The sequence below is a fragment of the Mauremys mutica genome, chromosome 6, assembly GCF_020497125.1.
Source record: "Mauremys mutica isolate MM-2020 ecotype Southern chromosome 6, ASM2049712v1, whole genome shotgun sequence".
NCBI lineage: Eukaryota > Metazoa > Chordata > Testudines > Geoemydidae > Mauremys > Mauremys mutica.
In genome coordinates this window covers 32,618,330-32,633,273 of record NC_059077.1, presented here as the reverse complement: position 1 = coordinate 32,633,273, position 14,944 = coordinate 32,618,330, and positions in this window count along the sequence as shown.

The window sequence follows — 14,944 nt, the reverse complement described above, 5'->3', positions numbered from 1 at the left end:
ATTGGGTGTAATTTACAATTAACTAAATTGCGGAGATCCAGTGATCTTTCACCAGTAATGTCAACATACAAATACTACACAAAAGCTGAAAAAGAAGCCAACAAAAGACATATGCACACATTGATCAGCTTCTGATGCAAGTCCACACATACTGCAACTAGGGGTGTGATTGTATAGGCATCCTCCCCTAGCATTAATCTAGTGTGGCTATAAATAGCAGTGAAGAAGTGGTGGCATGGACCCCACTGTGGGCAAGGAATGTGAGTCCGAACCCAGGGTTCTGGGGAGGGACTTGGAGAGCCCACACTGAAGCATGTGCCACTAGCTGCACTGCTATTTTTATCCATGCTAGCTAGATTAAAACCTGCATGAGCTGCAATCACCCTTCTGACTACAGTGTAAACATATCCTCAAACATCCATATTTTTTTCATAAGCTGACTTTTTCTAGCAATTATAAGAATTTTATCAAGCCAGTTAACAAATATATTTCTACTTAGCTCTTATGTAATATTTTTTTCAGCCATAGAACTCAAAATAGTCTACAAATGGAAAGTAAGTACTGTAGAACCTCAGAGTTATGAACACCAGAGTTATGAACTGACCAGTCAACCACACAACTTATTTGGAACTGGAAGTATGCAATCAGGCAGCAGCAGAGAGGGGAAAAGGGGGAAAAAAGCAAATACAGTACAGAACTGTGTAACACATAAACTACTAAAAAAATAAAGGGAAAGCAGCATTTTTCTTCTGCATAAAGTTTCAAAGCTGTATTAAGTCACTGTTCAACTGTAAACTTTTGAAAGAACAACCATAATGTTTTGTTCAGAGTTATGAACAACCTCCATTCCCGAGATGCTCAGAACTCTGAGGTGCTACTGTATCATTACACCCATTTTATAGATGGGAAAACTGAGGCAAAGTCTTGCCCAAGGTCACATCACAGGTCAGCAGTAGAGCTTGGAATAGAACCCAAATCACCTCACTCCCACTGCAATGCTCAGCTCACTGGGTCACCATCCCACTTCATGGGGGCAACTGAAACTGAACTATCTGAAACTCAATAAGTCTGGAGTATGGTTTGGGATGAAACAACCATGCTGCTACAAAAATGTACTCATAGTGTCAAAATGCAACAGCCCAGAATAGAGTGTTCAGGCTGGGGGGTAGGATAGTAAAAGCTCTGCCAGATTGTATGAGTCAAGTTCGCGCCTGAAATGTCAAGAGGAAACTCTTAAAATTGATGCCAGGCCTCTCAAGAAAATTAAAGGAATCAAAAGATTAAAAATTACGTTGCTCTTCCATAAATAAATATGCTGGAGGGAAAATTTTGAACTACAGGAGATGGTAAATTAGCCATGGCCAATAGTGAATAAGAAAGTACAGTTAGGAAAATTGATTCTCACTAGCCCCTGCCATCTGGCAACAGTATGGCTGCTAAAAATCAATTCCTGCCCACTGCTATGTCCATGTCACCCCAAGGACCTCCATGGCCTTCTCATTTTTCTGTGTATTAAATTCAGACTTCTTGTATTAAAACCTGTCCCCACTCAAGCCAATGGCAAAACTCCCGTTGACTTCAGTGGGGCCAGGGTTCTACTCTTGGCTTTACATTCAAGACCATACATCACTCAGCTCCAAAGGAGTGTCCTCTTACATTCCCTCATCCCCTCTATTTGACTAATGATGCCAGTTTTAATAATCCCTCTGACTCTTCCTCACACAAAATGTCTCAGTGCATTTTTCCTGCCACTCTATGTGCCTGCAATGATCATTCAGAACCTATTTTCCAAGCCACCATCCCAGCCTCATTTAAATCCCTCCTCAAGATCCGTTTATAGAAAAAGTTAAATACAAATATGTTAATGGCTCTCTATGGACTCTGTTCTGTAATCCCGACCATCCTACCTCCTCTCTTGATTGTGCTCCCCTCCTTGGTAATGTCATCATGTCTACATTCTAGATGATTAATGCTTTGGGTAGAGGCCTTGTCTAATGATCTATTCAGTGAGGTGCCCAACATGTCCTTGGCACAGCTGGGGGACCAGTAGAGAGCCATCATGAAAAGTATAGCATAAGGTGTCTATGGGAAAAGGTGAAACAGACTTTAAATTAGCACAGGATAAATGAAGATATCCAAATCTTAACTGCAATACAGAGCACAGCCCTAACAAGAACAGTTGTGCCTTTCCCCAGTCTGGTGGATCCCTGAGTGGTGGAAGGCCAACACACTTCCTACCCTGCTGTCCCCCCTGCACAGGAGACATGCAGGGCAGGGGTGTGTGTGATCACAGCATACTCTACTCCAGCAATCACCAAAAATGTAAACTGCCTTCAGGAGCCCCCAACGTGCCAGCACAAGCTAGAGAAAGCCTCAGGGCTGAGGGACAGTCACTTTTTCCTCCCTAACCACTGTCACCAGGTCCTGCTGAGGTGAGCAGAGCTCACCTACACTTGAGAATTTGAGCCCCTGAGTAACACACATACAAATACTTCCTCTGAAGTTAATGTGAGAAAGGATGACAGAATCTGTTCTGCAAAGGGCTAAGAAGGGAAAAAAATAGAGGGTGATTGCTCATTGGTGTTAATCTAACCACTTTAATAAATCCAAAACAGTTAATGCCAGGAAGGCATATAGCTACCCACGAAGACGCTCAGAAAGTGCCACAGACACATGTCTAGGAACATCCGCCCAAGATCAGCACAGGATAAGAGTGCAAAGCAGTCACTGAAGTGCTCAATAACAGTTGCTAGTGATAGCAAGGCTGAATTTACAATAGGAGACAGTTTCTACACGGCAACAGTGAGAAATTATTGCAGCTGCAACTTGATAAGCAACCTCAATTGCAGAGCAGAAAGCAGCTGCCGATTTAATGATAATGGCAGGAGCCACATGACTTGCAGAAGAACAGTTTCAGAAGCTTCGTTCACTTCTGGAATAATGTGAGAAGCAGGATGTGAAAAAGCAGCATAGGTTCAACCAGAACAGAAGCAATAATAATAAAGGCAATTCTTATAGTCCAAACGGGCATTTAATTACAGGAAAAGGATCTGTAACCAGACTCAAAAGGATTTGGACTGTCTGATGGCTGGTCAGCAGATGAGAAATGCAGTTCAATGCAGGGGTGCTGGAACAATTTGTATAGTGGGGGTGCTGAGAGCCATTAAACCAAACTATTAACACTGCATATGACCGAAACCACTTCAAGCCAGGGGGTGCAGCAGCACCCCCAACACCCCTAGTTCTAGCACCTATGTTTCAATGTGGACAAATGTAAATTAATTAGTATGAATGTAAGACTCACAGTTCGCCGTTCCAGGCCAATGGGGGCTACGGGAAGCGGTGGCCAGCACATCCCTCGGCCCACACTGCTTCCTGCAGCCTCCATTGGCCTGGAACGGTGAACCACGGCCAGTGGGAGCTGCGATCGGCCGAACTTGCAGACGCTGCAGGTAAACAAACCATCCCAGCCCATCAGCGGATTTCTCTGGCGGGCCGCGTGCCAAAGGTTCCAATCCCTGCTCTAAGCTAAGCAAGATGAGCTACAAACAGCCATCATCAAACATGACGTTGCCCCTACAGATCCCAGGGCCGGCTCTACCATTTTTGCTGCCCCAAGTAAATAAATAATAAAAAAATGGCTCAGGCTGTGCTGCCCCAAGAATGGACGGAATGCCACCCCTTGGCATGTGCCGCCCCAGGCACGTGCTCCCTCCGCTGGAGCCTGGAGCCGGCCCTGACAGATCCCCACTGTGAGACCACGTGCCCTGCGACGGAACCCAGTTGACAATAGTTACCAACTGGACAATGTGCAATTCCCTTCTGCTCCACCACTCTAGAACAAAGGGTGTAAAAGCCTGTTTCTCACGACTGTCCCTTTCAGGGACCCTGATCCTTTTGGCCCAAGCAGAGATGCAGTTCCAATCCTCTGCCTATAGTCTTAGTTTAAAGTATGTGTCTAGTAACAAGCCAATGGCTTCTTACTTCTGCGTTGGCCTTTGACTGCCTGCCAGGTTCTCTCTGCCTTGGCAGATGAGGAAGACGCCAGGGTCAGGGGTCCTTGCCCTATCAAATTATCTCTAAACATAGGGGAATCCTTAGGGACTCGGGCACTATAGAAGTGCTCTCCTGCAAAAGGTGACCTGGGACTGGGATGTGGTGCTGAGGGGACTTAAGCACATGCTGAACTTGAAGCATGTGCTTTAGTGCTTTTGAAATCAATGGGACTAATATGAGCTTACGTTAGGTACATGCTTAAGTATCTTCGAGAAGTGATGCCTGAATAAACAAACTAGAACCAAAGAAGCCAAAAGTAACAATCCAAGTCTGCTGCATCTCAAAATGTACTTTGCTCATTTATTTTCGTAAGTGTAGTTTCACTTTAATAATACTCCATGTCCTTGGTAGTAAAAGCTATAAAAATAAAGAAGACTTACTAGTATCAGAATACACGTTGCTGTTATACTCTTGTTAAGAAATGCGGAGAGGTTGGTGTCAAGATTTTCCAAAATTGAGGCCTAAAGGTAGGCTCGTGTTCACATGCCTAAATCATAAGTGGCCTGATTTTCAAAAGTGTGCTGTACCCAACAGCTGTCCTAAACTTTCCTTTGATATAGATGCCAGAATATGGATTTAGAAACCTAATTTAGCCATCCATTTTTGAAAACATTGGCTTATAGTTTTAAAAGTGTGCTTTAATAATGTTCTACGGCACTAAGATTGATTTCCGTGTGAATCACTGTGACTAAATTGTGGCTTTGTCACAAGCCTAGAGCAAGGGTCAATGCATAGTTGCATTGCCCCAGGAGCTGCCCAATAACCAAAGTTTGACCATAGAGTCACAATCTGGACTCTGGTTCCCTTTTGCTCTAGGTGTGTGGGGAGGAGAAATAATCTGTGCCATGCTGACTCTCCTGGGCTGGTCAGTGCGTTGAAGTGGGGTGAAGAAAGGCTCTGCTCACAAGTGTGGGATGGGAAATAACCATCTGGCAGAGGTTGTTCTTCTTCCCACTTTGGGAAGCAGGTGGAAGGGAGCATGGGGGCTATATACACCCCTGTAGCTCCTAGTGTGGGTGTCAGTTCAGGCAACTGCACCTATATTCCCCTATATTGTATACCAAAGGCACCCACTTTCAGGCTGTCAGCTGTCTTGGGAGGAGACACATGTCTCACTCCCTCCTGAGTATTTCCAGGTTGCACAGCTCCCTGCCTGTGCTGTGCTGTGCTGTTCCCAACAAAAGACAGTCTGCCAAAACAGGCCTGCTTGCTTTCTCTTCAGACTAATAGCAGAGTAATTACCAGCAACTAAGTTACCACACAACATTTCCTATGCGGGCCTATTTTATTCTTAAGGTAAAAGCACTACACAGAAAACCTATTACAACAATAGAAGAAGCTATGCACATGCTAATAAGCTGACCAGAGCTTCCCTCATCTCTCTCCAATATGGGTTCTGGCAGGTGAGTCCTTCCAAAGGGGTCTCTTTTGTCCTCATAAGTTCATAACAGTCCCAGTTCTAAACTATCACACAGTCTTATGGGGCCTCAGTAGGCCAAGTCCTTCCAACCTTTCCCTAAGGACTGGGGCCCTGTGTGGACTGGAGGTCCAGTCTGTTTGCAGGATCACGAGGAAGGCCCTAAGTCTCTTTAAAAACAGGCTATTTATTCAATAATCCTTTCTTTGTTTGGAGAACCCAATTTGAACTGGTATATTTTGAACCCAATTTGAACTGCAGGTGGTGGCTTCATAGGGTTGATAACCAGAGGAATTGTATTCACATATCTTCCCCTCCTAGAGACCTTAGATATAATCTCACAATAACACATCACCAGCTGCATTTTTTAATTTAGTGGACCCCAAAGGTATTAAACTCCACTCAGTAAGGTATGTCCGGGATATTCCACACTCAGCCTGCGGTGGTGGTGGCGGCTCCTGTCTTGTGGGGCTTGGCCTGGCTCCATGCTCTGGATGTTGTGACATGGTGCATGGAGTTGGAGGGCCACTCACGTTTGACACTCTTGGTTTCATGATTTCTGTGGGTGCAACTGAACCCCGGAACCCATGTTAGAGCCACCCCTGGATGAAACTAAAGTTTGTGTTTTAAGATACATTAGACTGTAATTATCTACACATTGTGCGTTTTTCTCTAATGAAAAGATTAATTACCTAGGACTGAAACATCCTTTTTCACCTGTTCACCTTTTTCACCAGCAGCTTCGTTATTCCTGATAAAAATTGGACATGAAGTTATACATCGAAATCAATTTTATGAAAACTTGTAGAATTCACATCATATGATTTCTTAAGCAGCTGAACTGCATTTATGTGCATTTCCGTGAAAAAAAATGTGATTTATTTTGACAGCAAGTACATGTAATAGGATCAAATAAAATATGTCTGTTATAATGTTATAGAACAGGGGTCGGCAACCTTTCAGAAGTGGTGTGCCGAATCTTCATTTATTCACTCTAATTTAAGGTTTCGCATGCCAATAATACATTTTAACCTTTTTAGAAGGTCTCTTTCTACAAGTCTATAATATATAACCAAACTATTGTTGTATGTAAAGTAAATAAGGTTTAAGAAGCTTCATTTAAAATTAAATTAAAATGCAGAGTTCCCCGGACCAGTGGCCAAGACCCAGGCAGTGTGAGTGCCACTGAAAATCAGCTCGCGTGCCGCCTTCGGCACCCATGCCATAGGTTGCCTACCCCTGTTATAGAATAATTTGAATTAGAGGCAGGAAACAGCGGCTATTGGCTTTGATTTTTTCCCCCGCTTCAGACATAAATGAAACAAAAATATCCACTATAGTTTACATTTAAGAGCCCACAAAGTAGAAAGCAGCAACAGATGTAGAAACATTGATGATCTTAAACTGACTTTGGTTACCACATGATTTGGGAATATTAGCTCAGAGAAAGCATGGTATAATATTTACTCTTTTAAAGTAAATTACAGTAAAATTCTCCTTAACAGTACAATGAAAACCTTCTTGAAAGTAATGATTTGAACATATGAACTATAGATTTTTAGCCCACATTTTCAAATCTAGCTGTCTAAAACCAGGCTATTAAATCATATTTAGTCACCTCAGCAAGAGGACTGATTTTCAAAGGTACTGATTTCATGGGAGCTACGGTGGCTTAACACTATTGAAACTCCGCCATTTTAATATAGGCACCTAATTCTAAAATGTTAGAATAAAAGTGCTCTGGGCTATCCGCTTTGGCACCAAAAGCATTGCTCCTAAATGGGCCACTAATGGATTAACCTAATACTTTCCCTTTCCGTTCTTCCTCTCCCACTCGCAGTCACCCATTGTTGCACTTGCACATGGAGTGGAAGGAGGAGAGGTTTGTTATGGTCTTTACTTCCTGTGTGCGTTCGTCCCACAGTCTTGGACCAGCCTCTGAGAAAGCATGGTCTCCTGTGTAGATGAGATTTACCCTAATGGTAGAATGATCCATTGTACTAGAGGACTGGAGTTATCAACCACAGGCTTCATCCCAGAGCTGTAGATGATCTTTTACATATGCTGAGCTCAGGCCATTGAGCACCTTGAAGATAAGGTTGAGACCTTGAACTTGACTCAATACTCTCTAGGGAGCGAGTGTAGTTTCATTTTAAGTCACACAGTAGACTGCATGGCACTCAATTATCTACTTCAACAGGATAAGGTATGCTGGGTGGAACCTGTCCCTGTGGTGCTAGGGAGTCCATGGGTGTTCTGCTTCTATCATGCTATAAACACAAAGTTTGTTGAAGAGTTTGTCAAAAATGTGAAAAGCCAGATTGTGTCAGGCCCCTACATCTGTGGGCAAAGACGTGGGGGCGAGACGCCTTTCCCGGTTCTTATGCCTCTATAGGACCAATTGCTCAGCTGACCACAAAGACACTGTGAAGTTAGTATGGTTAATACTACTAGCCACTTAAAAATGTGCAGGGAAAGTGAGAGGGAGACATGGCAATGCACCTACTCCTTGCTCTACACCAGGCAGCAGAGTCGAGTGCATCCTTTGTTAATTAAAAACAGGCCCTGTGCTGAAATTGTATATTCTAAGGTACAATGTGGCTTGGCGCTCCCACTGAGGCAGTGCACTCACAGTCACCCCTATGCAAGGCTGTGTTTAAAAGGCACAGTAGAATCCCAAGATATTTAGGTCAATTGTCAAACTTAGGTGCCTAATGTCAGGCACCTAAATCTATATTTAGGCACCTAGGGTGGGATTTTCAGAAGTGCCTGATTTAGGAGCATAAATTCCATGGACTTTCCAAGGAACTTGTGCTCCTAAGTCACTTAGATACTTCTAAAATCCCATGTCAATATGTAGCCTAATTGTTAGAGCTGCTGAGCACCCACAGCCTCTGACTTCAACATGAACTTAGTTGTCCAAGTCTGAAAATTTTTGATGGAATGCATCAGCTTTTAATTTTTTTTAATGGGAGTTGAGGATGCTAAATCCTTGCAAGAGATGCACAGAATTTGCAGGATCGGGCCCTTAGCAGTATTCCAGTTTAACTCAACAGAAGATTTTCTCTACTTCATTCCTGAATGCTGGCTTTAAACAACTGTCTTTACTATAAAAATAGACAAGGCTTCCATTAACACAGTATCCTTTTTCATTTTCTTTGGCTTGTTCATGGAATCTTTGTTAAACTGGGACTTTAGAACTTGTGAATAAAATATTGGTTGATCCCACTTGAACTGAACAACACTACTTTACTGTTTCCTTCAATTTTCTCAGAAGCTGGATGTAAGCATGATTTTATTTGATAAGAAATTGTTTACTTAAGGAAATGTTACGTTTGTTTCTATTTGGCAACCTAATGGCGCCATCTAGTGGTCTTGGAGCCCAATTTTTTTTTTTTTAAGGATTGGTTTGGGCCAATACAGTTTTTACTTTTGTTTTGGTGAGAATATAGATTGTGTATGAAGAACTGCCTGTTGCTGGAACCAGAGGTTTCCAGTCAGTCCTAGGTGAGTTACTTTACCTGTCACTTCATTCACAAAATACGAGTACCTTTCCCAACCTGAAGAAGAGCTCTGTGTGGCTTGAAAGCTTGTCTCTCTCACCAACAGAAGTTGGTCCAATAAAAGATATTACCTCACCCACTTGTCTCTAAAACATGAATAGGACCACTTGCCATCTGATAGCAGAAACAGGTAACATGGTATCGAAGCTGTCAAAGAACAAGAAAAACAGAAGCCACATGAAGGGAGGAAGATTAAAAAGGAGCAGTAAGAAATTAATTCCACGCAGTAGTAGTAAGTAGTAAAGATGAAGAACTCATTTTAATGTAATAGGTGCAGTTACTCTTACATCCCCTATTTCGTAGCGAAGCTGTTAATTTCCTCTTGCCAGTGTAGGACTTTGCATTTATTAACATAGAATGTTTCCTGATTGCTTGCAGCCATCACTACTTTAATCTTTCCTGATCAGTTGGTAGTAGTTGAGTCTGTCCCCCTGTATGTTTGCTACATTTCCAGTGCTGGTGTTGCCTGCAGGTTTAATCACTGTTTAATCTGAACCAAATAAAATCTGACATGAAGCAGATGTACAAGGTGCAGAGGTTTTTGGACTTTGGGGTGATCTATAAGCTACAATCCTGGTCCAAGAAGCAATTGCCAGGAAGTCTCACTGCTTGGAAACAGATAGAGAGCATCACCACTGAAGCAGCTCACTGGACCAACAGGAAATACTCCACAGTTCATGGTTTGAGCCACTGGCAAAACTGGCACATAGTATACGATATTGCACATGGATCAGTCATAGCACACATTCAACTCTAAATAGTCTTTAAGTGTCTGATGTTATATTTGGTAGCTACCCACAAGCAGATCTCCTACAGTTATGGAAAAGAGTCCACTAATTCCTCTCCCATGGGATCAATGCTTGATCCAGCATTATCACTTTCCCCACACTCTCTACCAATATCAGATTCTCAAACATGGGCTGCTAGTGAATGGGAGATATGTAACTGAATGGGTACCAGCACTGTATCAATCAGTGACTTTATTCACATGAGAGCTGCTGTAAATTCTTTAAACCTTTATATCTTTGCATAAGTTTGTTTAGTGCACTGGAGAGGGAATTGAATTTTTTAATAGTATCATCACTGATCACCTTATGTAACACCCAGCAATTCTTAAATAGGTGGCATTTTGTTGGGTAGTGCTATAGTAGCTCTTGAGGTAGCAAAAAACAGTCACAGAGAAACAGTAGCAGTAACAACATTAATTAAGCTTTGATTTGCCAAATAAGCAGTAGTAGGAACCCCAGGAGTTTTCACTATGTTTAAGACTAAACTACTCATCTATGATAGTAGGCTAAGGCGATGAAATGTCAGTTATATGTACAACTGGACAAAATGTGTGACAAATTGCAGTGATAAGACTGTTGGTAGCTAGTGATGTATTGGAGTGAATTAAATCCTTGATCAGAAAACACAGAATATTACACGGACTGTTCTATAATGATCCCCATAGCTCCTGTGTCGGTCAAGGTGAAATCAAAACTATAATTCTTAATTTTACTTACCTCACAGCTCAATATTCTCTTCCACCCCCTCAGGACTCTAAGGACTTTGGGCCAGCTTTGTAAAGGTAGTTAGGTGCCTAATTCCTATTAAAATCAGACCCTTCCTGTTTTGATGCTCTTCTAGCTATCTCTGATATTCCTCTGCTGTTCTGGCCCCTGACATCTTCTCTTCTGCTTCCCCTGCCTCTCTTATAGGCCCCATCCTGCAAGTTACTGAGTACCAATGAGAGTTGAAGGCACTCAGGTGCAGATCTTCAAAAGTATCTAACTCCCATTAATTTCAGTGGGAGTTTGAGGATCTGGGATTCAGTACTTCTTAGGCCTGGTCTACACTAGGACTTTAATTCGAATTTAGCAGCGTTAATTCGAACTAACCGCTCAACCGTCCACACCAGGAAGCCATTTAATTCGAACTAGAGGGCTCTTTAGTTCGAATTTGGTACTCCACCCCGGCAGGTGGAGTAACGCTAAATTCGACATGGCTAGTTCGAATTAGGCTAGGTGTGGATGGAAATCGAACTTAGTAGCTCCGGGAGCTATCCCACACTGCACCACTCTGTTGACGCTCTGGACAGCAGCCCGAGCTTGGATTCTCTGCCCAGCCACACAGGAAATGACCCGCGAAAATTTGAATTCATTTTCCTGTCTGGGCGGTTTGAATCTGACGTTCTGGTTGCACATCGGGGCGAGCTCCGCAGCACCGGCAGCAATGCAGAGCTCTCCAGCAGAGGAGTTCATGTAATCTCTGAATAGAAAGAGGGACCCGGCATAGACTGACCGGGAACTCTTCGATCTGATCGGTGTGTGGGGCGAGGAGTCTGTGCTTTCGGAGCTGCGCTCCAACGAACGGAATGCAAAGACCTACGAGAAGGTCTCCAAAGCCATGATCCAGACAGAGGATACAGCCGTCATGCAACGCAGCGCCGCGTGAAAATCAAGGACCCCAGACAAGCCTACCAAAAAATCAAAGCGGCCAACGGACGCTACGGAGCCTGCCACCACTGCCCCACCAGTGACCATGGACTCTGATGATGGGACAGTGTCGACGGACAGTTCCTCGACGATGTTCACGGACGGGGAAGATGAGGAAGGGTTTGTGGAGGACGAGGCAGGCGATAGCGCTTACAACGCTGGTTTCCCCGACAGCCAGGATCTATTCATCACCGTCACGGAGATCCCCTACCAACCCTCCCCGGCCAGGAACCCGGATCCTGAATCAGGGGTAGGATCTGTCGGTAAGTGCTTTAACCATGTTAACTTTTATTCTTAATATAACAGGAATCTGAAGTGTGTGAAAAGGAGGTCTCTGTATATATGGTGATAGAACAGAAATCCTCCTGGGAGAATGCCACGAAGCTCTCCTGCCGTTAATCGATAAGCATCAGCAGGAGGTTCCTGGGGAGAGCTGCCTTATTGGGTGCTCCGTGGTAGCACACTTTTCCGCGCGAGGCTTTCATGCGGTATTCAGGGAGCACTGCCTCCCAGAGCACGGCTGCAGAGGTCCGTGGTTCGTGCTAGATTTCACGCAGCATGCGCTCTCTATCTCCTTCAGTGCCCGTCCTCACGGTGATCTCGCTCGGAGACTCCTGCATCTAAGTAGGGGAAGAAATGTTACGTTACGCCTGGTCCAAAGTATTTTTAATAAATAAACGGACAGACGGCATAGCACAGACTCAGCACGCAGCTGCGTGACGAGCGTAACGGAAAGCCAAAGAATCAAATGGACGCTCATGGAGGGAGGGGGGAACGAGGACGCAAGGTATCCCACAGTTCCTGCTGTCTCCGAAAAGCATTTGCATTCTTGGCTGATCTCCAAATGCTTCTAGGGTCAAACACAGTGTCCGCGGTGGGTCGGGGCATAGCTCGGCAATTTACGCAGCCCCCCGACCTCCAGAAGTTAAAGGGAAAACAATCCTCTGTTGACTCTTTTACATGTCACCGTATCTGTACTGAATGCTGCAGATAGACGCGATGGTGCAGCACTCAACACCAACATCCTTGCTCCCCCCACGCTATGGATGGCTGATGGTACAATAAGATGGAAATCCATCCTCATCATCAGCCTATTGGCACATGGGGCAGTGCAAAAGGACTGGTAACCATAACGACCATACCAACTTGCTTGGAACAGGTCGGTCAAGGCCGCCTGTTGCTAATTTTTCATGGTAGATGGTGCAGTATGGCTGGTAACCGTCCTCATCATTGCAACAGGGGGCTGAGCTCCATCAGCCCCCACCCTTCATTGTAAAGAAAAGATTCAATTGCCCCTGGACTAGCAGAGGGATGAGTGGCTCCCTCCTCCACACCCCTTAATGTCATCTCTGGACTATCATTGCAGCTGGAGGCTTCCTTCCACTCATTTCTCACAAACGACTACCTGTGTCTTATTCATGCATTCTATATTACTTCATCACACAAGTGGGGGGACAATGGTATTGGAACCAGGAAGGCTGGGGGAAGAATGGAATGAACAGGTGGGGTTGTTTCAGGAGCACACCCTGTGAATAGCGTTCAGCTCAAAATTTATGCAGGATTGGACAGAGAGCAGCTGTGGTCTCTGGTTGTATGATACAGTGGTTCTCTAGTACACTTGCCCATAAGCTAGGCAGGACTGATTCTATTTTTAGATACCCAAAAAGGAGGGATTGACTCGGGGAGTCATTCCCAAATTTTGCTTTTGCGCCCCTGGCTGATCGACCAGGGGCACTTATGACAGCACCAAATGGCGCAGTGCAAAAGGACAGGTAACCATGACCATCTTATTACCGTCTTCTTACCAGTTCATGGTATGGTAGACGGTGCAGTATGCCTGGTAACCATCGCTGCTGTCATGCAAAAGCATAAGCATGCTGCTGTGTAGCACTGCTGGTCCGCCTCTGTCAGCGGCATCCAGTACACATACGGTGACATACACAAAAGGCAAAATAGGGTCCATTGTTGCCACGCTATGGCGTGTGCCAGGGCATTTCATGGAAAACGTGCTCGAAATGATTGTCTGCTATTGCTTTCCCGGAGGAAGGAATGACTGGCGACATTTACCCAGAATCCACCGCGCAAATGATTTGTGCAACAGCAGGCACAGGGGTCTCAACAAAAAATTCACAGAGACAGCCTAGACTCAGTTAATTGTTCGCAAAAAAGTATCATTGCAAGGAATTAACTAACTGTTTCCCATCTCACAGCTTCCACTGTCTCCAGACCTGCCACTGCATCCACCTCGCAGAGGCTGGCGAAGATTAGGCGGCGAAAGAAAAAGACAAGGGACACGATTTTCGATGAATGTGTGGGCTGCTACCTAGCCGAGGCGGACCAGCAGAGGCAGTGGAGGGAGAAAGTCTCTCTGTACCAGCGCTCACACAGCGAATGGGAGGAGAGGTGGCGTGAGGAACACAAGCAGGCGACTCAAGCAATGCTTGTACTACTGAGGGAGCAAACGGACACGCTCCGGCGACTTGTGTATGTTCTGCAGGACCGCTGCAGGACAGAGCCCCCGGCAGTATCTCTGCAACTGCCCTCCCCCGCCACAAAGTCACATTCCCCCCTCACCTCAAATAACCAGGAGGATGCCCGCCCTGGGCCGTGAATACTGTCACTGCACCCCAGCAGAGTGCTCAAGTAACCAAAAGCTCTCCTACCCTACGTTTGCATAAGTCCTTCCCTTCCGGACTCAAACAAGTCCCAATCCCAGTCCCATCCCATAACTGTGTACTTAAGTAATAAAAATACTTTGCTGTTAAGTACTGTTTCCGTCATGTTTCTTCACTGAAGACTGTGTTTGAATGGGGTGCGTGGGGAAGTGCGTTGCTAATTGCATAGGACAGGCACCTTTCGCAGGGTACAGACACGGGGGCGGATCAGCAGCGGGTAACACACACAGTGCAGTCAGCAGGCACCGTGGTCGGTATGGGAGGTGGTTTCCAGGTTCTGTGTGGGCGGTGGGGATGTGACTTTTTAGCGGGGGAGGGCAGGTACAGATCTTATACAGCGGTCCTTGTCGTGGACCGCTGAGTCACGCAGCAGAGGAATCTGTATCCGTCCTCCTCCGCCACAAGGCCACATAGCCCCCCGCACACAGAATCCCAAAAAGGAGGGATGGCAGGCTCCGTTGAAACAAGCAGTCCGGCAATGCGGACCGCTGTAGGAGCAGGAGCCTGTCATTCCTTGAGTTTAGAGGCGGTCTTTACATCAGCGCACACCCTACCCACCGTAGTCTGCGTTCCAGTTTCGACCCTTTAACGAAAAGTCATGAATAAAGAAACCTCTCCTCAGTAACAGTGTGACATGTATTTTATTTTTACACGTGTCTTGGAAGTGGAGGAAACGGGGAGAACGGGGTATTTAACCGAAGAGGAGAGTCAACAGTAACTGGGTAAAGAAACAGGGGCAGGTTCAGCTTCTCTGTA